The sequence below is a fragment of the Palaemon carinicauda genome, chromosome 15 (genome assembly GCF_036898095.1).
Source record: "Palaemon carinicauda isolate YSFRI2023 chromosome 15, ASM3689809v2, whole genome shotgun sequence".
Lineage (NCBI taxonomy): Eukaryota > Metazoa > Arthropoda > Malacostraca > Decapoda > Palaemonidae > Palaemon > Palaemon carinicauda.
In genome coordinates this window covers 97,294,325-97,317,288 of record NC_090739.1, presented here as the reverse complement: position 1 = coordinate 97,317,288, position 22,964 = coordinate 97,294,325, and the positions used below count along the sequence as shown (strand labels likewise).

General features: G+C 38.2%; 1 long non-coding RNA gene across 1 annotated transcript in view; it reads left to right on the top strand.

The window, feature by feature from the left end:
- Positions 1-15,375, top strand: part of LOC137654344 (uncharacterized) — a 16,738-nt gene extending 1,363 nt beyond the window's left edge. Inside the window, exons 2-3 of the long non-coding RNA XR_011046600.1 lie at positions 1,753-1,860; positions 13,401-15,375. This is a non-coding gene — a long non-coding RNA (uncharacterized lncRNA). The remainder of the gene's footprint in view (positions 1-1,752; positions 1,861-13,400) is intronic.
- Positions 15,376-22,964: the final 7,589 nt, after the last annotated feature.

Here is a 22,964-nt window from a genome sequence, read left to right as displayed (position 1 = left end):
CTAGCAGTACCAGCCAAACTCGGTTGAGTCCCTCGTCAGGCTGGGAAGAGCGTAGAGAGGAAAGGTCCCCTTTTTTTTTCATTTGTTTGATGTCGACTACCCCCCAAAATTTGGGGAAGTGCCTTGGTATATAGATAGATAGATATATATGTATGTATTTATGTATATATTTATATATATATATATATATATATATATATATATATATATATATATATATATGTATATATATATATATATATATATATATATATATATATATATATATTTATATATATATATATATATATATATATGTATATATATATATTTATATATATATATATATATATATATATATATATATATATATATATACATATATATATATATATATATATATATATATATATATAGTATGTATGTATGTATGTATATATGTATGTATGTAAGTGTAGAAATCCATTGAAGGTTAGGTAGACTTTGACAAAATTGTTATATTTTTACTCGTTAAATATTTTTAAATCTACGTATAGACAGCTAGAATGTTTGTGACTTTAAAGGCATAAATTCAGCTTGCAAAGGTCATTAAAAGTATTTTAAAGGAATTGATTCATGGGTTTCATGGTAAACATTGCTGTGATGTAGGTGGCGCTTTGGAAGTTTAAAGATTGAATCATTGTCCTATTCTGTTGCCAATTTTTAAGCTATATTTTCTAAACTGTTAATGTTATTGAAGATATAAACTAAATGAAGATTATTCATAATAATGAAACAATAGGTATGAGAAAGTCTGCTGACCCAAGTGTGCTAGATTTTTAAAAATAGTAGTGTAGAGGAAAAGAATATTTATGATAAAAAATGTATCAAGTTAGTTAACACAGAAGTTAAGATAATGTTAGCTAATACAATGCAGTATAACAATAATGATTTTATTTATGATGATGGCAATGATGATATTTTTAAGACTGGGAGCAATTGTGATAAATTCTAAAGAAATTTTACATATACTATATCTTGGGAAACATTGACATATTTCCATGTTTTTGGTAGGATGTCCTATTTCTACTAGTAACTATTTGTAATGTGTTGCTGGATATTGTGAAATCATCTGGCCTTGGTGCAATAACACTCGGCATAAAGGATACTGAAAAATTTTAATAGCAACCTACTTGTTATATTTTAATGACAGAGTATTTTGTTTTTTTCCTGATGAGACACATTGTGCTTTGAGAATTTGATTCCCACATGATAATGTACTACACTATCAATTTTAAAACTCTAGATTTGAAGCTTCTAAAAACTTTCAAAGTAAACAAATTCAAATATTAAACAAATATTCCTTCAAACACCCCTGTAATGTTAATGGAAAAATTAAAAAATCGACTGGAAAATTACATAACTCGAGATCTATTGATGAAAGCTTTAAAATTACCAGTTCATTTAGATTTTCCTGAATTGATGGATATTTCATTATTTTTTAAAGTTGCTGTAGTCATCTAGATGATGCTTTGGAACTTTGAAACTCTTGCCATTAATGTACCAATTGGGTAGCTAATTTCAAAGCTTTTTCAAATTGTGATTTAATTAGGATGAAATTGTAAAGTAGGCAAGAATAATATAATGAATTTAATGATGAAAATGTTGTTTAATACAGTGCAGGAATTGTTTATGGTATCTTGGATATTCTAGGAAAAATATGATGTTGCTTAACATTAAATATTTATTTCATATAGAAACTAGACCAAATATAATCTCATGATTCTATTCTAGGTTGTTGATTCAGATTATGATGGAGAATTACTGAATAGTATCATTGAGAGAGAACTTTTAGCATCGGTAGTACCAACACCGCTCTACGGACCCCTCATCACGCATTTGGTATGTTCGCATAAAATGCATGTTCTTACAAGATACAAACCTCATATTCTATATACCACAGGAAAATTCCCAATTATCTTAGCCTTGGAGCAATGGCATTCTGAATGACTGGAAAATATAAATAATAAAGTGTTATTGTAGTAGTATATTGAGTAAAATGTTATTTTGATAATAAAATAAATTTTTTAATATACTTACCCGGTGATTATATAGCTGCAACTCGCCAGCGATCGCTACACAGGTTGCGGGTGTGCCCAACAGCGCCATCTGTCGTCCAGATACCCAGTACTCAATGTAAACAAAGACTCAATTTTCTCCTCGTCCCACTGCGTCTCTATTGGGGAGGAAGGGAGGGTCCTTTAATTTATAATCACCGGGTAAGTATATTCAAAAATTTATTTTATTATCAAAATAACATTTTTCAATATTTAACTTAGCCGGTGATTATATAGCTGATTCACACCCAGGGGGGTGGGTAGAGACCAGCAATATATGTTTACACTTTTATGAGCTAAGAGTTTTTATTTCATTTTAGAAGTTATCAAAATAACAAAAACAAAATAAATAGGTACCTGGTAAGGAAGTCGACTTGAACAATTTCTCTGCCTTTTAAGTACGTCTTCCTTATGAAGCCTCGCGATCCTCTTAGGATGCTGATCGACCCCTAGGATCTGAAGTATCAAGGGTTGCAACCCATACAACAGGACCTCATCAAAACCCCTAATCTAGGCGCTCTCAAGAAATGACTTTGACCACCCGCCAAATCAACCAGGATGCGAAAGGCTTCTTAGCCTTCCGGACAACCCAAAAAACAACAATAAAAACATTTCAAGAGAAAGATTAAAAGGGTATGGAATTAGGGAATTGTAGTGGTTGAGCCCTCACCCACTACTGCACTCGCTGCTACGAATGGTCCCAGTGTGTAGCAGTTCTTGTAAAGAGACTGGACATCTTTCAAGTAAAATGACGCGAACACTGACTTGCTTCTCCAATAGGTTGCGTCCATTATACTTTGCAGAGATATATTTTGCTTAAAGGCCACGGAAGTTGTTACAGCTCTAACTTTGTGCGTCTTCACCTTAAGCAAAGATCGGTCTTCCTCACTCAGATGTGAATGAGCTTCTCGTATAAACAATCTAATAAAGTCTGACCAAGCATTCTTTGACAAAGGCAAGGATGGTTTCTTAACTGAACACCATAAAGCTTCAGATTGGCCTTGTAAAGGTTTAGTACGATCTAAATAGAACTTAAGAGCTCTAACAGGGCATAAGACTCTTTCTAGTTCATTGCCTACGATCTCCGATAAGCTGGGAATATCGAAAGATTTAGGCCAAGGCCGAGAAGGCAGCTCATTTTTGGCTAGAAAACCAAGTTGTAGCGAACAAGTGGCTTTTTCTGACGAAAATCCTATGTTCTTGCTGAAGGCATGAATCTCACTGACTCTTTTAGCCGAGGCTAAGCATACCAGGAAAAGAGTCTTAAGAGTGAGATCTTTCAGGGAGGCTGATTGTAACGGCTCCAACCTGTCTGATATGAAGAATCTTAGTACCACGTCTAAATTCCATCCAGGGGTAGCCAAACGACGCTCCTTGGTGGTCTCAAAAGACTTAAGGAGGTCTTGCAGATCTTTATGTTTGGAAAGATCTAAGCCTCTATGCCAGAAGACCGATGCCAACATGCTTCTGTAGCCCTTGATAGTGGGAGCTGAAAGGGATCGTCCTTTTCTCAGGTATAAGAGAAAAACAGCTATTTGAGCTACAGAGGTACTGGTCGAGGATACAGAAACTGACTTGCACCAGTCTCGGAAGACTTCCCACTTCGATTGGTAGACTCTAATGGAAGAAGCTCTCCTTGCTCTAGCAATCGCACTGGCTGCTTCCTTCGAAAAACCTCTAGCTCTCGAGAGTCTTTCGATAGTCTGAAGGCAGTCAGACGAAGAGCGTGGAGGCTTTGGAGTACCTTCTTTACGTGTGGCTGACGTAGAAGGTCTACCCTTAGAGGAAGACTACTGGGAACGTCTACTTAACCATCGAAGTATCTCGGTGAACCATTCTCTCGCGGGCCAGAGGGAAGCAACTAACGTCAACCTTGTCCCTTCGTGAGAGGCGAACTTCTGCAGTACCTTGTTGACAAGCTTGAACGGTGGGAATGCGTAGAGATCCAGATGTGACCAATCTAGGAGGAAAGCATCTATATGTATTGCTGCTGGGTCCGGGACTGGAGAGCAATAGATTGGAAGCCTCTTGGTCAGCGAGGTTGCAAAGAGATCTATGGATGGTTTTACCCCAAGTGGCCCAAAGTCTCTTGCACACATCCTTGTGGAGGGTCCATTCGGTTGGAATTACTTGCCCTTTCCGACTGAGACAATCTGCTATGACGTTCAAGTCGCCTTGGATGAACCTCGTTACTAGGGAGATGTCTTGACCTTTTGACCAGATGAGCAGGTCCCTTGTGATCTCGTACAACGTCAGTGAGTGGGTACCTCCTTGTTTGGAGATGTACGCCAAGGCCGTGGTGATGTCCGAGTTAACTTCCACCACTTTGCCTCGAAGGAGAGACTTGAAGCTTTTCAAGGCCAGATGTACTGCCGACAGCTCCTTGCAGTTGATATGCATGCTCCTCTGACTCGAGTTCCACAGTCTTGAGCATTCCCGACCGTCTAGTGTCGCGCCCCAGCCCACGTCCGATGCGTCCGAGAAGAGAACGTGGTTGGGAGTCTGAACAGCCAGGGGAAGACCCTCTCTTAGGTTGATATTATCCTTCCACCAAGTCAGACAAGACTTTATCTTTTCGGAAACCGGGATCGAGACCGCTTCTAGCGTCTTGTCCTTTTTCCAGTGAAAAGCTAGATGGTATTGAAGAGGACGGAGGTGTAGTCTTCCTAGTGACACAAATTGTTCCACGGATGACAGCGTCCCTACCAGACTCATCCACAGCCTGACTGAGCAGCGTTCCTTCTTCAGCATCTTCTGGATGGATAGCAGGGCTTGATCTATTCTGGGGGCTGATCGTCTTGTTGTTCAGCAACGTCCTCATCAGAGGGTTCCTCATCCGAAAACTGATGAGGAAACGGCAACGGAGTGGGCAACGTCTGGCTTGCTGAGTCCGGTCGCACTGGTGGATGCGTAATGGAGCCGGACGCAATATCATGGAACTGCTGCACAGTCTGTGAACTGTCAACAACCATGGGTGCGCGAGGAAGCACAGCGTCAACCCGAGACTGTCTAGACCGTCTGGGTTGTGCAGTCAACACCCTACCGGGTTGCTGAGGTTGACGCACTGCGTCAAAACAAGTCACCTCTGCTGGTTGTTGAACGTCCTGAACGTCAACAACCACCTCCGAGCGTCGCTTAACGTCAACGTGCGGCTGGCAGCCCACACTGGGTCGCATCGGTGGAGGAACCACCTCAACTGGCAGACGCGAGTAGGTTACCTCAGCGTCAACAGGGCGCACAACCGACCGGTTGGAAGGTTGTTGGCCAGAAGGTTCGGTAGCAACCTTCTCCACATTAAAGTCCTCTATCAAGGACGCAAGCTTGGACTGCATGTCTTGCAGCAAAGCCCATTTAGGGTCTACGGGAGCAGGTGTGGCAACAGACGGGGTTAGCGACTGAGGCGGTACCGTTTACCATCCCTGAAAGCCTTGTTATGCGTGACATAATTGTACAGCAAAACTTCAAAGGCTCGAAAACAGCTGTGAAGTTGACCTGTAAACAACTTGGAGCGTCTCCTGGCCAGGCGCCAGGGAGAGTCTACGAGAATTGAGAAGTCTATCTGGGCAGAGGCATGAACTCCCAAGCTGAGAACTTCTCTCTTGTCATATCAGACTCTCGCTCTATAAACCAGTTTAAAAGAAGGGAAAGCAAAGGCTGTATCCCCCAAACTCCTCCTGGTGAAAAACCAGTCGCCTAGCCAACGTAAAGCTCTCTAGGAGAGCGAGAGAGCACTAGCTTAAAAACAACGGCTTCGAAGTAGCTAGGCCTAGTGTAAGCTCTGACGTTTAGGCGAACGAGGAGCAGCAGTTACAAAAAGATCCGGACAAAGATCCTTAAAAAAATCATCATGATTTAATTAAAGTCCATAGGAGGCTAAGCAGCTTTAGGCTCCTCTCCATCTGACAGAGTCCTCAAGGGAATATCAGTAGGAGGGGGAACAGCAACTTCCTCATCTACAGGAACCTTGTCCGATAAAAGCTGAGTCTCAAGCAAGGGAGAGACCTACCGTGGTGGCAATGCTTTACAAGCAGAGTCCACACTCACTGGTGCATTAGTAGCGGACCAGAACGCAACGTCATGTAACTGCTTGACAGTCTGTGAACTGTCAACAACTGAACTGTCAACCACAACAGGTGCGTGAGGACGCACAGCGTCCACTCGAGACTGTTTTGACTGCCTACACTGAGCAGTCAAAACAACTCTACAATGCGGAGGTTGACGCACAGCGTCAAAACAAGTCAACTCCGATTGTTAATGAACGTCTTGAACGTCAACAGGAGCCTCAGCAAGTGGCCTAACGTCCAAATGCGGCTGAAAAACCACACGAGACCGTATCGAGTGTGGTTCTAAACAACCTGACTGACGTGACTAAGCTACGCCAACGTCAACAGTAAGCACAAAGGAACGTTAGGTTGGCTGAAAGCCAGGATATCGATGAGATAATCGGCTAGACTCAACGGACTAATCGGCAGAATAGTCTTCCATAAGGGAGGCAAGCATATACTGCATGTCTTGCCATACAACCCATTAAGGATCAACGGAAATGGTTGTGGTAAGAGACGAGGGTAACGTCTGTGACCGCAACACTTTGCCTACAAAAAAAGACTCTCGGAGTCTGTGTTACGCTTTTGTTAGGCGGCGAGCAGTTATCCGATGACTGCATAGAGTCAGAGCTGTCCTAATGGTTGTAACCAGGACGCTGGACCTGTCCTGAAAGGACTGACTTTCGCTTAAGGGCTTCGAAACCTTGTGACAGGTTTCTTATGCGAAAAGCCTTCGGATGACGAGGAGAAAAACGTCTCTCTCGTCTTATGGTAGGGGAGATCTTGGTAAGATACACCCGATACCATAGAGGGAAAACGTCTGTTCGTTGATCAAGGCCTCTCGAACCCATAAGTCGTTTGACATTACTTCTCCCCTGGGCTTGGGAGCATGCAAGAGGTCCCGGATTAGGTGAACGACAGGCACGAACAGACGAACCCTCGGACGCAACACTGTAACACTTTGCGCATATCACTTTATCACTTTGATTTTCTGTTTTGCACTTATTTCACTGAAATCGAATACTTTTACTGATTTCTACCTGAAACACGCAATTCTACCCTTCATTAAAAGGTAGTAATTGCGAAATCAGTCGTATAATGCAAGCTCATTAATACCAGCAAAAAACAGAAAACATATTTTAAGATAAAAAAATCAGTGGCTGGGAAAGAGACTAAACACTAGTTCATATAACTACGTTTTCAATCTCTCACCGCACATAGCCTGGGGACGAGAATAAAAAACTAAAACGTTTTATCCTTCCTCCCCGTACAGCGACTAGGGACGAGAGTAACTCGAGAACAACGTTACCCGCTTGAACGGAACGTTTTCTCTCCTCTCTCTCCCTCCGTCTCTATCTCTCTCTCTCTTTCTCTCTTGATTTCGCACCTAAGAGAAGAGCCCAATTATATTTCGTCAAAAAAACATGTCATTTGACTAAAGGAAAAGACTGAAAGGTTTTTCAAATAAAAAGTTCCTTTAAAATAGAATTTAAAACATTTAAGCTAAGAAAGAATGAACAAAACGTCAGAATCGATTTACTCTTACTGCAAAGTGAAACCGTGATACACTCTCTCTCTCTATCGTAACGATAGAGCGCATGTTGAACGTCCTGAACGTCAACAACTGCGTAGCATAAATAAACTAAACGTTAGTTCATCTTTGAAAACAGTACGAAGACTATCAAAGAAATTCTTTCATAAAATATTACATTTAAAAAGTTTTAAATCCTTAGCTCTTTAAAAGCTAATTACGATATAAAGGGCTTAACGTTGATTAACTTCGGTTTCCAAGTTAGGACCGCCTACTCTCAGGAAAGGTCTATATAAACAAAACATTAAAATTATTTTTATATGTTTATAATAAATGGAAAGTTAATCGAAGAGGCCTAATAAAGGCGGAGAGATATAAAATATATAGAGGAAAATCTAGAACGTGATATAATTACTAAAAGCCTAAACACACTTCCGTCTAAGGGAAGGGTCGGCCATTTAAAAGTGAAAGAAAGTCCATACTCTCTTTGTCACCATAATTAAATCTATCCAAAACGAATTCAAGATTTAAGATGAAGATAAAACACCTGCATAGCGAAAGCTCAAAACTAGAATAAAGTACTTCACCAATTAGTTGTGAAAAAACTCCAGTTTAGCAACAGCGAGTAAGTACGTCTTGTCGATAGCTCGACAGAGAGAAAATTGAGTCTTTGTTTACATTGAGTACTGGGTATCTGGACGACAGATGGCGCTGTTGGGCACACCCGCAACCTGTGTAGCGATCGCTGGCGAGTTTTTACCGTAGAGTTGTCTGTCGGGCAACAGAGTTGCAGCTATAAAATCACCGGCTAAGTTAAATATTGAAAATTGAAAATTCATCTTCTGCTCAGACCTGTTTTGAATATTATAATTAGCAAATCATAGGCTAAACTCTTCTAGGTACCTAGACTTGTCTTTAGTCCATACAAGTCTTTAATACTAGTAGTTACTTCAGTACTCTTCCAGACTAGTATAGGTATTGCAGATTGGGCTAGCCTTTATGTTGGTAAGTTACATTCATTATTAAACATTTCGTAGTATTAGGGAAGAAAGAGTTAATTATTTATTATTATTATTATTATTATTATTATTATTATTATTATTATTATTAATGCTAAGCTACAGCCCTAGTTGGAAGAGCAGGATGCCCTAGCCTAGGGGCTCCATGAGGGAAAATAGCTTGTTGAGGAAACTAGGAACAATTAAATATTTTAAGAACGATAACATTAAAATAAATATCTCCTATATAAACTATAAAAACAAGAGGAAGATAAATAAGATAGAATAGTATACCCGAGTGTACCCTCAAGCAAAAGAACTCTTAACCTGACAGTGGAAGACTATGGTACAGAGGCTATGGCAGCACTACCCAAGATTAGAAAACAATGGTTTGATTTTGGAGTGTCCTTCTCCTAGAAGAGCTGCTTACCATAGCTAAAGACAAATTTTACTTCTAGGTCATATTGCTTATATCTACACAGATTATTTTTTTATCTTTTGAAGAAGAAATTTAAATTTTCCTCTCCTTAACTATCCTACTCTTCTAGAATTACCGAGTATCAGAGAGTCCCTGTTCTCGGACAGGACTATGCATCTGGTGGTCCAGAAACTCACTCTACCTATATACTAGGGGAGAGTGAAGTATTTAGTTTACAGCGCTGTTCTTATTATTCCTTGTAGAGTGTCAATTATTATATTTGGTTTGTTAATTTTTAGTGTGTTTTTGCATTTTTCCTATTAAATTTTTATCTTCAACATAATAGATGGTTTTTTACTACACATCACCTCTCCTGTTCACTGTGTAGTTGAATGGTCAAATAGAAATTTAGTGTCTTCTGAATATTATTAAGATTTGTTTTATCTAGTTTGGTAAGGTGATCACAGAATTTTATTAATGGTTTAATTTCATTCACAAGTCAAGACATATACCTTTTTAGGTACAGTAGCTGCAGCATTTTTGGAAGACAAACCTTCAAGTAATCCATGTTGCTTATGCTCCAAACTATTTGAACGATTAAACCGTCTATGTTGAAAAATTGTTCCTTATAATGAATTCTTTCTTTCTACATCATTATTACTATTTCATCTATTGGTTCAATATGTTGGTGGTTGAAAATTAATATCCTATATATGCCTTATTGGATCTTAGAAAAATTAAGCATAGGTATTTGCACATCTTTCACTCTGTTTCTACCAGCAAAACTGCAATTCGATGGGTGAAGCTTGACCATTAAAGGTTCACAAACTCTTGGTCAGTAAGTGTGCAATCAATTGGGGTTTCAAACATTTCACTCTGGGCAGAATTTAATAATCTGTGATTAAAGGCATTTTTGTTTTCCTCTCATTGATATAATGATAGAACCATTACCTTCCTTGCATTCTTAACATAACATTGGTTTAATGAAAATAAATTTAGGCATTCATCAAGTCTTACATACTTTTTGAAAACTCTTCATATCAATTGACTGGAACTTCTAGCGGTGCGGTGTTGAAAGCCCTTCAGGAGCAGGAGTCTCTGGTATTAGGATGATATGGGTGATGATTTTAAGTGGAGATACTGCCTGAAGTATGTTTACAGATTTCAAATTGGTGGGGATGACTGAGCGTAGACATGTTTGCTATGTGTCTAAAAAGAACGTAGAGGTGGTTTGTTCGCCAGTTCTGGATCCTTTAGCATGGAGAGTAGATGCCATGTTACAGCACTGGTAAATTTTAGAATTGTACGACTTTCCACCAATCACCATGTATTGACAGGTGATAAACAAGTTTAGGGTACCTACAAACAGTAGGGTGACTCTGGTAGTTTCTTATTAGTCTCAAAAAGGTGGGATGGGTTTACTGATTAATGGAGTGTCTGAGGAGTTTGCCACTCAAAACCAATGTTCTCAGACAACTTCTTTCATGGGCAATGCATCCAAACCCATATGTACATCAAACCCCATGGGAACTCTCCACTGTATTCTCGGAGACATAGAGTTTTAGAGGCCCTTTAGATTGTCTGTCTTAGGCTCCAAAAGGCAGTCTACTAATAAGCCTTATCAAAGGCAGGGGAATGTTTATTTTGATTTGTGCAAGTAAAAAAACGATGTTTCTGTAACTAGGACTCGTTTGGATAATATTGTTAATTTTTTTCCTTTTTTTTTATAAAAGAAACTGTCCTTTTCAGCTATTAAGGATCATAGATCAATGATTAACTCTGTACTCAAGCATTTTGGGTTGGATTTATCCATTTCAGGTATTATTCTGGTTGTATTATTATTATTATTATTATTACTTGTTAAGCTACAACACTAGTTGGAAAAGCAGGATGCTATAAGCCCAGGCACTCCAACAGGGGAAATAGCCCAGTGAGGAAAGGAAACAAAAAATAAACTATTTTGAGAACAGTAACAATATTGAAATAAATATTTCCTATATAAACTATAAAGACTTTAAAAAAAGAGGAAGAGAAATAAGGGTGCTACTATAGCGTGAGGTCTACCGCCATATGTCGCCTACCCAGGTGGAGGGTGAGGTCTACCGCGTGACCAGCGTCCCGGAGCCCCGCACCTAACCATCGAACATGTGAACTGCCCAAATCCATCAAAAACGTGACCTGCCCATATAAAAGGAAGCAAATGGAGCTCCTAAATCGCGCTACTGGTCGACCAAGGGAATGGCCCGTGCCAACGAGAACTGTTGGCTGTAATCTACAACAACAACTCCTACATCAGTTTTTCCCTCGGCCTCAAAGAGATATCATCGATTGAGGGTACTAAACATGTTGCTGAAGGAGTTTTATAGAAGAGTCATTCTGACAGAAGAAGCAGCACTCGCCTTTTTAAGAGAGCACAATCTCTTGGATACAGTTCAAGAAGCAGATCCATGCCATGAATGTGGTTCTGTTATGCAGGAAAAAAAGAAAGCGTAACAGAAGAGGAGAATTCAAGCCTGTGTTACGTTGCCACCGAAAGGGTATGGAAACATATGATAACATGTTTGATGTACGAAGAGTATATCGCTAGAATAAATGTACTGTACTCTCAAGCAAGAGAACTCTGACCCAAGACAGTGAAAGACCATGGTACAGAGGGTATGGCACTACCCAAGACTAGAGAAAAATAGTTTGATTTTGGAGTGTCCTTCTCTTAGACGATCTGTTTACCGTAGCTAAAGAGTCCCTTCTACCCTTCCAAGAGGAAAGTAGCCACTGAATAATTACAGTGCCATAACCCCTAGGGGGAAGAATAATTGTTAATCTTAGTGTTGTCAGGTGTCTAAGGACAGAGGAGAATATGTAAAGAATAGGTCAGCCTATTCGGTGTGTGTGTTCATGTATGTGTGTGTAAGCAAAGGGAATATGAATCATAACCAGAGTGAAGACCCCATAATTTTCTAACGGTAGTGTCTCAACGGGTGACTGGTGCCCTAGCCAACCTAATACCTAATTTAGGTAAAGTATTTTAATATTGAGAAATCTCCTGTAGTCAAAGGAACTTTGTAGAATCTGTTGTAGTATTACTGTATTTAAAAGGTTTACATTTTGAACCTTTGGAAAATCTTCCTATTAAAAACCTCACAGCTAAAACTCTTTTCCCTTTGGCATTGGCATTGGCTAAATGCATTACAGTACTTAACTACAAGCTCTTTCTCATAAGGAAGGGTTTGGAGGACATACGTTGATTTTATCTCTTTAGCCAGAGTTCTTTCAAATTCCCTCTTGAAAGAAATTTAGGGTTCCATCAGAGGATGAATTTCTTTGTCTGAGAGAGTGTGGAGTATCATTTAGCCAAGGCTGCAGACATTAAAGGTAATAATCCTAATTTATTTTGTAGAATTAGGTTCTCAAATAGTCTTTTGCCCAAAAACAGCACTTCCTTCCTGGTGATGAAATACTTGGTAATGGTTCACAATAGTGAAAACACAGCTAAACAGCTAAATTTTTGTAGGAATCTTTCGTTGGAATGATTTATAGCAGTAGCACAGTGGCAAACCGAAATTGGTATTTGTTGAACATTACCTGCATCTTAAAGATTCTTGGTTACCTTATCAGTGTTGCTGGGCTTAGGTAATGTTGTAGCTGCTAAGGAACTAGTTTATTAAAAGATAGTGTTCTTTTAGCTTTTATTAATTTCAGGTTTGTTTTTTCTATTTGGAATAAACCATATTTAGTAAAGTTTTCAATAACTAGTTAGGTAATGAATATGTATTTATGAACACAATCTAGAGAATCAAGTTATAGCAGACATTAGTTTGAAATGGTTTAGTAGCAAAATATGGAACCAAGTGGCGAGCCTGGAGTATAAAATTATTATTTTAAGACTTTAAATTTCCGACACCTTCCCTTCAACTACCCACATCCATCAGTGTGTGGGAGTAAAGCAATTTGAACATCGTAAGATTTATAGAAATAAATGGGATTCTAATAATAAAGTTTATTTCAATACTCACGTGATATTCATATCCATGCCCACCCTCCTCCCCACTGACTAATGATGTCAAGAGGATAAAATATTAGTTTCAATGTTAAGACTGAGAGACGAAGGAAGGAGTTGCCTACATGCACCAAGTTTATTGCCATTGGTCACTAGTTTGTCTCATTACTGAGATAGGGGCCTAAGCCTATTGAAGGAAAGAAAAATTGAAATATATAATTATTTTAGGGATAATATTGATATGGGCCAAGCTTCAAGAAGGAAGCAGCCTGAAAATCAGATGAGTATACTGTACAGTAAAAATTTATTTCATTATTAAAAATACATTATTTTTGCAGATTGAATCGAGAAATAATCAGCTATTCATCTCAGCTGTTAATCAGCTGCAGTTTGCTGAATATCACCAGGAGGCAGCAAGTATAGCATTCACACAAAATTCAATACCAAGGGTCCTGCAGAATGTTACATCGGTTTTAAAATCTTATAAAAAGTGGCTGTGATAGCTAATTATTTTTTTTTTTACTTCTTAAAATATGTAGATAGGACATGTTTAGAGTATAGTCAGTTCATGAAACCTTAAGTGTAAATTACGAAAAATAATACAGTAGATATTCCTTCAAATTTTAATTTTTGGTAGTCTTGGGTAACACTTAATTGTAGTTTTAGAATTCTACTTGTGTTTCCCTCATTGTTTTGTAACTACTGTTGGTGATAAGATAATGGCAAACAATAAATGGGAATGATGACTCAAGATATAGTAACTTCTTGATAAGTGTATTGTCTTGTTTGACCATAAAGATGGTTATGCAGTAGTTAGAATAATAATGCAGTTCATATAGAGCAGGCAAAGGAAAAGAGTAGAGTCTGAACTATGAAAGTTTATTTAAATATGGTAGTGTTTTTATATGAGCGGGATTAGATTTTTCACATAACATTGTGCTTATTCAAAAGGTTTATTTTTAAACTTTAGTACAGTAGTAGTTAGTAATTTTATTATATTTCACAGAAGTAATGGAAATAAGTAGTGTTAAGTAGAATATTTATAAAACTCAGAATAGTTTCCATTTCAAAAGCTACACTATTTTGAGTTATGTAGTACAGTACTTCATTTCATTTAAACTTTATGCTAAACTTACTAACATTGTACTCTGTTTAAACATGCTATGCATCAAGTTCTCTGTCGTTTTGAGAGTTGTAGATCTTATGGTTTATTGGTAATTAAAATCTTACTGAAATATGCAATGAAAAAATGTGATAGACACATACACTGTGTGCGTGTGTGTAAAATCACGAAAGAAAACTCACAAAATCCAATAATATATAGTCCCTTTTGTACAATTCATAATCACAAATTTCTCTAATAATCGAGTTTGTAAATGAGAGATACTGTATGGTGAAAAAAATTCTTTTCAAGGCAATATGAGAGAGGGATAGATTAACTGAATTATTTTTACCCACATTTCACATTCTTATAGAAGTCTTCCTTAATGTCATGGAATTATATAAGCCCAAATTAACTAACACACTTGGCACATTGGGATTGAAACTACAAGCTTGGAAATAACAAGGGAAAAAGCACATGAAATTCTTTTAAAAATACCATGATATTTTCTATAAAAAAAATATTCCAACCGCTAATAAAATACGGTCATTCCTAATCTTCCTCATCATTTTTTCCTTATCCATTCTTATTTCCTCACTTTCTTGGTTCAGTCTCAGTATTTTTCTTTCACTGAATACTTTTCCTCTCCAAATCTTTCCTTATAATTCTTTATGGTCTCTTCTTGAAAATGTGTTGCCAATGTTCTTACTTTCCCATAGTAGGGAAGGGTTGGGTTCACATCTATTTGTTAAATGATAGGGGGAAGAATAAGTTTCCCTCTGCTTCCTGTATATGTTGGGTTGACAGACAAGAGGTAGAGTAGAGTTTCTTTTCATTCTTTCTTTCCTTATAACATCATTATTAATTCTTTTTTTCAGATTACCTGAGCTGAGAGCTTACTTTAGTTTATTTAGCTTATGAGTATGTACTGTATGTATCAGAACCAGTGAATCCGTTAAACTTAACTTGGGTAAAGGGGGATTTAATCTGTAGAGCTTTGGCATAATAGGACCTATTAATTCTCTCTCTCTCTTTGAGGAATGCTGGATTTGTACAGGCTGGTTCAGGGTTTCTTGCTCTCTCATTTATTTTAATTTCTCATTTTTTATGTGTTTGTTTTAGCAATAAGGAAATACAGGATCGAGGGTAATAAGTTAATTTTTGTTAATTTATCCTTGCACCAGAGAAATAAAAGGTAATTAACATTGAAACTGCTATTTCATTTCCTTATTTTATTACTCTTTTAATTGATAATGAATTAAGGATCATAATTGATTGGGTTTTTGGGATGACCCTTTTAGCTAAGAGAAATATATACTCTTTATATACGATTGTTCCAACACCTGAAGTAAAATTCGCAAAAATTTTTGTCTCGACACCCGAAGTCATGCTCCAACATCCGACGTAGATCATACGAGTTGAATTTTCTCGAAGCGTCGATCGTAGTTTTTTGTTTACGCCGGTAGACGGCAGCACGTTGGAGGGACGCTATTGAGCGTTGGGTTGGTCAGTTCTCTGTTCTCGTGAGCATCTTCCTTTTCTTATGTTTCCTTTTTTATTTTACGTATAATTATGAGATAGGGAAGCAATGTGGAATGTGATGAGGTTATGGTGGAAGGTTGTTGCAAGCAGTGAAAAGTTTCTACACAAAGGTAGTAAAGCATGTGTTAGGATAGGAAATGAAGTGAGCGATTGGTTTCTGGTGAGAGTGGGGCTGAGACAGGGATGTGTGATGTCGCCGTGGTTGTTTAACTTGTATGTTGATGGAGTGGTGAGAGAGGTGAATGCTCGAGTGCTTGGACGAGGATTAAAACTGGTAGACGAGAATGACCCTGAATGGGAGGTAAATCAGTTGTTGTTTGTGGATGATACTGTATGGTTTCAGACACGGAAGAGAAGCTTGGCCGATTAGTGACAGAATTTGGAAGGGTGTGTGAGAGAAGAAGTTGAGAGTTAATGTGGGTAAGAGTAAGGTTATGAGATATACGAGAAGGGAGGGTGCGAGCTTGATTGTCATGTTGAATGGAGAGTTACTTGAGGAGGTGGATCAGTTTAAGTACTTGGGGTCTGTTGTTGCAGCAAATGGTGGAGTGGAAGCAGATGTACGTCAGAGAGTGAATGAAGGATGCAAAGTGCTGGGGGCAGTTAGGGGAGTAGTAAAAAATAGAGGGTTGGGCATGAATGTAAAGAGAGTTCTGTATGAGAAAGTGGTTGTACCAACTGTGATGTATGGATAGGAGTTGTGGGGAATGAAAGTGACTGAGAGACAGAAATTTAATGTGTTTGAGATGAAGGGTCTAAGGAGTATGGCTGGTGTATCTCGAGTAGATAGGGTTAGGAACGAAGTAGTGAGGGTGAGAACGGGTCTAAGAAATGAGTTAGCAGCTAGAGTGGATATGAATGTGTTGAGGTGGTTTGGCCATGTTGAGAGAATGGAAAATGGCTGTCTGCTGAAGAAGGTGATGAATGCAAGAGTTGATGGAAGAAGTACAAGAGGAAGGCTAAGGTTTGGGTGGATGGATGGAGTGAAGGAAGCTCTGGGTGATAGAAGGATAGATGTGAGAAAGACAAGAGAGTGTGCTAGAAATAGGAATGAATGGCGAGCGATTGTGACGCAGTTCCGGTAGGTCCTGCTGCTTCCTCCGGTGCCTTGGATGACCGCGGAGGTAGCAGCAGTAGGGGATTCAGCGTTATGAAGCTTCATCTGTTGTGGATAACGGGGGAGGGTGGGCTGTGGCACCCTAGCAGTACCAGCCGAACTCGGTTGAGCCCCTTGTCATGCTGGGAGGAACGTAGAGAGAAGAGGTCCCCTTTTTTGTTTCATTTGTTTGATGTCGGCTACCCCCAAAATTGGGGGAAGTGCCTTGGTATATGTATGTATGTATGAGTCCTAAGAAGTTTAGTTTCGGTACAGGTAATAGTAGTAGTGAGAAAAGGAAGAAGGCAATGCTTTCATTAGAACTGAAGCAAGAAATTATAGAAAAACATGAGCGCAGTGTGCATGTGAGTGATCTGGGTAAACAATATGGCCTGAATATGTCTACGATCTCGACGTTCATCAAGCAGAAGGCAGCCATTAAAGCAGTCCAACCATCGAAGTAGCCCTACCCTGGAAGAGATGGGATGCCTTTTGTTGATATGGATAAAGGACACAGAGATTGTTGGCGTTACGATTACTGAAACGATCATTTTTGAGAAGGCCAGCACTATCTATTGTGACTTGAAGGCAGCGGGCTCTGATGGTGACACGGGGGAGAGTTCAACCGATCCTACATCGGAGGAATTCAAGGGGTCTAGCGGTTGGTTCGAGAAATTTAAGAGACGAACTGGGATTCACTCTGTTGTTCGGCACAGAGAGGCTTCAAGTTTGGATACCAAGGCTGCTAACGATTTTGTTAAGAAGTTTGAGAAGATCGTGGAGGATGAAGGCTACGTAGAGCAGCAAGTTTTCAATTGTGATGAAACCGGTCTGTTTTGGAAAAAGATGCCTAGTCGAACATACATCACCGCCGAAGATAAGAAAATGCCTGGACATAAGCCTATGAAGGATTGGTTGACTCTTGCCCTATGTGCCAACGCCAGCGGGGACTGCAAAATAAAGCCGTTATTGGTTTATCATTCCAAAAACCCTAGGGCATTTAAGGCACATAGAGTCAATAAGAACATGCTGACGTGCTAATTCTAAGGCTTGGGTTACTAGGCATTTCTTTGTTGAATGGGTAAACCAAGTTTTCAGCCCTGCTGTCAAGAAGGACCTTCAGGAGAGGAATTTGCCTTTAAAGTGCTTGCTTTGCTTGGATAATGCTCCCGCTCACGCCCCAGGACTCGAAGATGATATCGTCGACCAGTTCAAGTTCATCAGAGTACTGTATCTCCACCAAACACCACCCCTATCCTCCAGCCCATGGACCAGCAAGTCATCTCTAATTTTAACCCTGGATAGGTACGGTCCTCGGACACCCCTTTAAGGGTATACTCGGACGCGAACGACCCCGACGCCAAAAAAAATTCTTGAAAAATCAGTTTTTGCAGTAACCTCCTTTTTTCTTTTGCCAAAAAAAACTTCAATGAATGCTTAAAACAACTGTAAAGATAAATACTACTCATCTGCAGAAAAACTATTTGTTATAAATATTTTAAAAAATTAAGTAGAAAAAAAAAGACCTGACATAGAAATTCATAAAAAAAAAGTTTATACATATATACACAAATCCTTTTAGGAATTGATTCTTGAATGTTTAGGACACATCTTGATGTATTTTGGATGAAGTCAGACCCATGGAGGTGAAGATCTGAAATGAGAAAAAAAGGGTAACTTTTTTTGGCCAAAAAAAATTGTCCAAATTTCATGAATTTTTTTGGGTACCCAAATGAAATAGGAAGTGGCTAATTTTTTTAGGGAATAAACATATGTTATCCTAAAATAGAAATATGTAAAAAAATCTTCATTATTTTGTAAATTACATTTATATCAGGGGCCATATCTAAAGGTAATTTTTTGAGTACTTGGAAATTTCGTAAAAAAATACATATATTTAATATATAATATGATATTTATGCAGGTAAAAATATACCAAAATATCACAAATTCTATAGGGAACAAGAATATATATAGATAGGGCAGCTTACGCTTCGGATATGTCCACAAAATGGCCGCCAACCACACTGACTCAGACTCCCTAATCTGCCACTTGAAATGTAGGAAGGGTATGTCAATTTCAAGGTGTTATTTACTAATCTAATTATTATTGGATATGCATAAAAATTGTATGGTGGGTTGCTGGATAATTGTCGATTATTTTACGACTATAAAATTAAAATTCTGACCCAAAAAATTTTTTTTGAAGGGAAATAAAATCGAAAAAAAAAATGTAAAACAATATTTTAGCTAAAAAAATTTGATGATATTCAATCAAAAAAAAAGTAAACAAAATTTTCCGACAAATAAACATCTAGAGGAATCATTACTCTGTGATAGTTCCTTAGTACGTAGTAATTTTGAAAGAATTGGGAAAAAACGAAAAAATGGCAATCACCGGAAAATCGAACACATACCTATATATACGCCGTATCTGGCTAAAAAAAAGATAGGCATGGGTAGCCAGATCATCTAGAAATACTTTCCAACACTATAAAAATATAAGTTTTGCGACACTACTTGCCAATTCCTTACGGTAACATGACTAAGCAAAAAAATGCAAAACAAATAAAAAGGGGCACTCGTGGAAAAATGGCCATTCTAATATACGGCATTTCAGAAAAAAAAATTTCAGCCACGTGCTAGGCAAACCATCAAGGCATATTTTCCGACAAATAAACATATAAATGAAATATTACTCTGTGATAGTTCCTTAGTACGTAGTAATTTTGAAAGAAATGGGAAAAAACGAAAAAATGGCAATCACAGGAAAATCGAACACATACTTATATATACGCCATATCTGGCTAAAAAAAAAATAGGCATGGGTAGCCAGATCATCTAGAAACACTTTCCAACACTATAAAAATATAAGTTTTGCGACACTACTTTCCAATTCCTTACGGTAACATGACTAAGCAAAAAAATGCAAAACAAATAAAAAGGGGCACTCGCGGAAAAATGCCCAACATTCTAATATACGGCATCTCAGATAAAAAAAAAAGACATGCACGTGTTAGCCCAACCATCAAGGCACACTTTCTAACACATAAACATGAAAAAAAAATCAATAATATACGGCAATTCCTTACTACGTAGTAAATTTTTACAAATATTGAAAAAAAAAAAACAGAAATTGGCAACCGCAGTTAAATACCCAATATACCAATAACTACGTCGTATCTGACAAAAACAAAATCACGCATGGGTAGCCAGATCATCTAGACACACTTTCCAACATTAAAAAAGCAAAAGTTTTACGACACTATTTCGCAATATCTTACGGAAAAATGACTTGGCAAAAAAATTAAAAAAAATTAAAAAGGGACACTCGCGGTAAAATGCCCGACATTCTAATATACGACATCTCAGATAAAAAAAAAGACATGCACGTGTTAGCCCAACCATCAAGGCACACTTTCTAACACATAAACATGAAAAAAAAATGAATAATATACGGCAATTCCTTACTACGTAGTAATTTTTACAAATATTGAAAAAAAAACAGAAATTGGTAACCGCAGTTAAATACCCAATATACCAATAACTACGTCGTATCTGACAAAAACAAAGTCATGCATGGGTAGCCAGATCATCTAGACACACTTTCCAACACTAAACAAGCAAAAGTTTTACGACACTATTTGGCAATATCTTACGGAAAAATGACTTGGCAAAAAAATGAAAAAAGATGAAAAAGGGGCACTCGCGGTAAAATGGTCCTCGTGGTGATGAACGACATTTTAACTAAAAAAAAAAACATGCACATGGTAGCCAAACAATCCACCAAGACTTTCCACAACTGATAACCTATACAAGTTGCACCATTCTACGACAATTTCATAATACGTAATAGCTTTGATAATTATGCAAACTACCTCAGAAGGGTAAACTCGGACGCGAACGACCCCGACGCGTCTCAGAAATCGGGGAAGGAGTACAGCTACAGCAATGCACATCTGGACACTACTAGAGCGTGTAGGGGAGACACCTCCTGCAGGTCGATCACCCACAAATTCAGTCACAGGGGTGAGTCACGTGAGAAAAACCTGTTTTTTTTTGACGCTCGGGGTCGCAAACGACCCACCGTACCTATCCAGGGTTAAGAAGGCCTACACCAAGCACTTATTTAAGCAGTGCTTTGTCACGCAAAGCACCAACTTAACTTTGCGTGAATTTTGGAGGAGCCATTTCAATATCGTGCACTGCTTGAAGATCATAGATCAGGCTTGGAAGAATCTTTGGCCTGATGCTGTTTCTCCCGGAGATTTTGAAGGGTTTGGCCCCAAGCCTGAACCTGTGCTTGCCCTACAGGAGGAGGTAGAAGAGATTGTATCCCTTGGCAAGTCCATACTACACAGTATTCTAGAAGTTTTATTCCATCTGTTACCAAGTTGTGGAATGATCTTCCTAATTGGGTAGTTGAATCAGTAGAACTTCAAAAGTTCAAAGTTGGAGCAAATGTTTTTATGTTGATTAGGCTGACATAAGTCTTTTTATTGTTTATATATGACATATCTATTTTTGACGTTGTTAATAGTTTATATAGGACATATCTGTTTTCACGCTGCTACTGTTTTTAGAATGACATATTGTTAATTTATTCTCATCATTTATTTATTTCCTTATTTCCTTTCCTCACTGGGCTATTTTTCCCTGTTGGAACCCTTGGGCTTATAGCATCTTGCTTTTCCAAATAGGGGTGTAGCTTGGCTAGTAATAACAATAATAATAATAATGGGTCTGGAGGTCGATGAAGATGACATCACTGAAATCGTCGAGGAGCATCATGAAGAGCTCACCACCGAGGAACTCATGGAGCTGCATGCCAAGCAGCATGATGAGTTCCAAGCACAGTTGAGTGAGTCGGAAGACATCGAGGAGGTAGATCATGTCTTAAGTTCGGCTGAAATAAAAGAGATGTTAGCATATCATCAACATGTGGTTGATTTCATTGATAAGTATCACCCACAGAAACTTCAGGTTTACTGTTTAGTTTCGCAATTCGATGATGTCTGTTTAACCCATTTCAGAAAAATTCCCAAAAGCTGTAACATGCAACTCTCTCTCGATGGTTTCTTTAAAAAATCTACGAAGCGGTCTAGTGATCGTGATGAAGAGAAAGAAAGTGAAGCAAAGAAAACTGAGATTGAATTGAGTGAAAGTGATGAAAATTAAAAATCAGAAAGAAAAAAAAAAAAAAAAAAAAAAACCCTTTTATATTCATTATTTCTTTACAATTATTCTTTTTTACAACTTTCTTATATAATGCAATTGTATTATTGTTATGTGTAATTATGTGTAGTAATTTATTAAGGAGTTATCATAGGTTTTTGGGCTATGGAATGAATTATACAAATTATAGTGTATTATTATGGGAATATTTGCCCCAACATACGATTGTTTTTACATACGAAGCAGTTCCAGGAACGAATTAAGAGGATTATGCTAAGGGCGAGGAACCTGAAAGAAAGGATGAAGGCCTCACACTTGAAAAGTTGGTGAAGAGGTCACACATGCTCAAGATTTAAAAAAATTGGCATATAGCACAGATGCTTCAATGGTGCCTGCCCTCAAGTGGATCAGTACCATGGATCAGGGTTTTTCAGCTTACAAGTGCATCGTGGAGGAAATGAAGGAGGTAAAGCAGCTCCCCATTAGAACTTTCATCAGCCCTCCTGTGAAATGGCTATCTCCTCCTCTTAGCCTCTAATTCTCCAGAATCTGAAGCCCCTTTCTCCGGCAACTACAAAACACTGGTGATGATGGTGTTGAACAGCCTCCTTACCTTGCACCAGGGAGGTTAGCTATTTTCTCGTATTTTTACAGCATTAAAAATTGCTTTAGGAATAGTTTTAACAAGAAGGAATAGTTTTAACAAGAAAGAAAATTATCTTGATTTGAAACTTTCAAATCAGTATACATGGAACATTAAAACATTAATGTATAGTCATTTTTTTCTTTACAGCACTAAAGACTCATCTGCGTACAGATGTCAAGCTATGCAGGTATGTCCCTTCACTGTTCATCCATAACTTATCATCACCACCATCCACCTCACCAATCGTGCCTCTTTGCAGGATATCCGTTAAGCGTATTCATGCAATTATGGTACTATTTTGGACTTTTTGGGGAATACCATCTCTATAAACATGAGAGAGA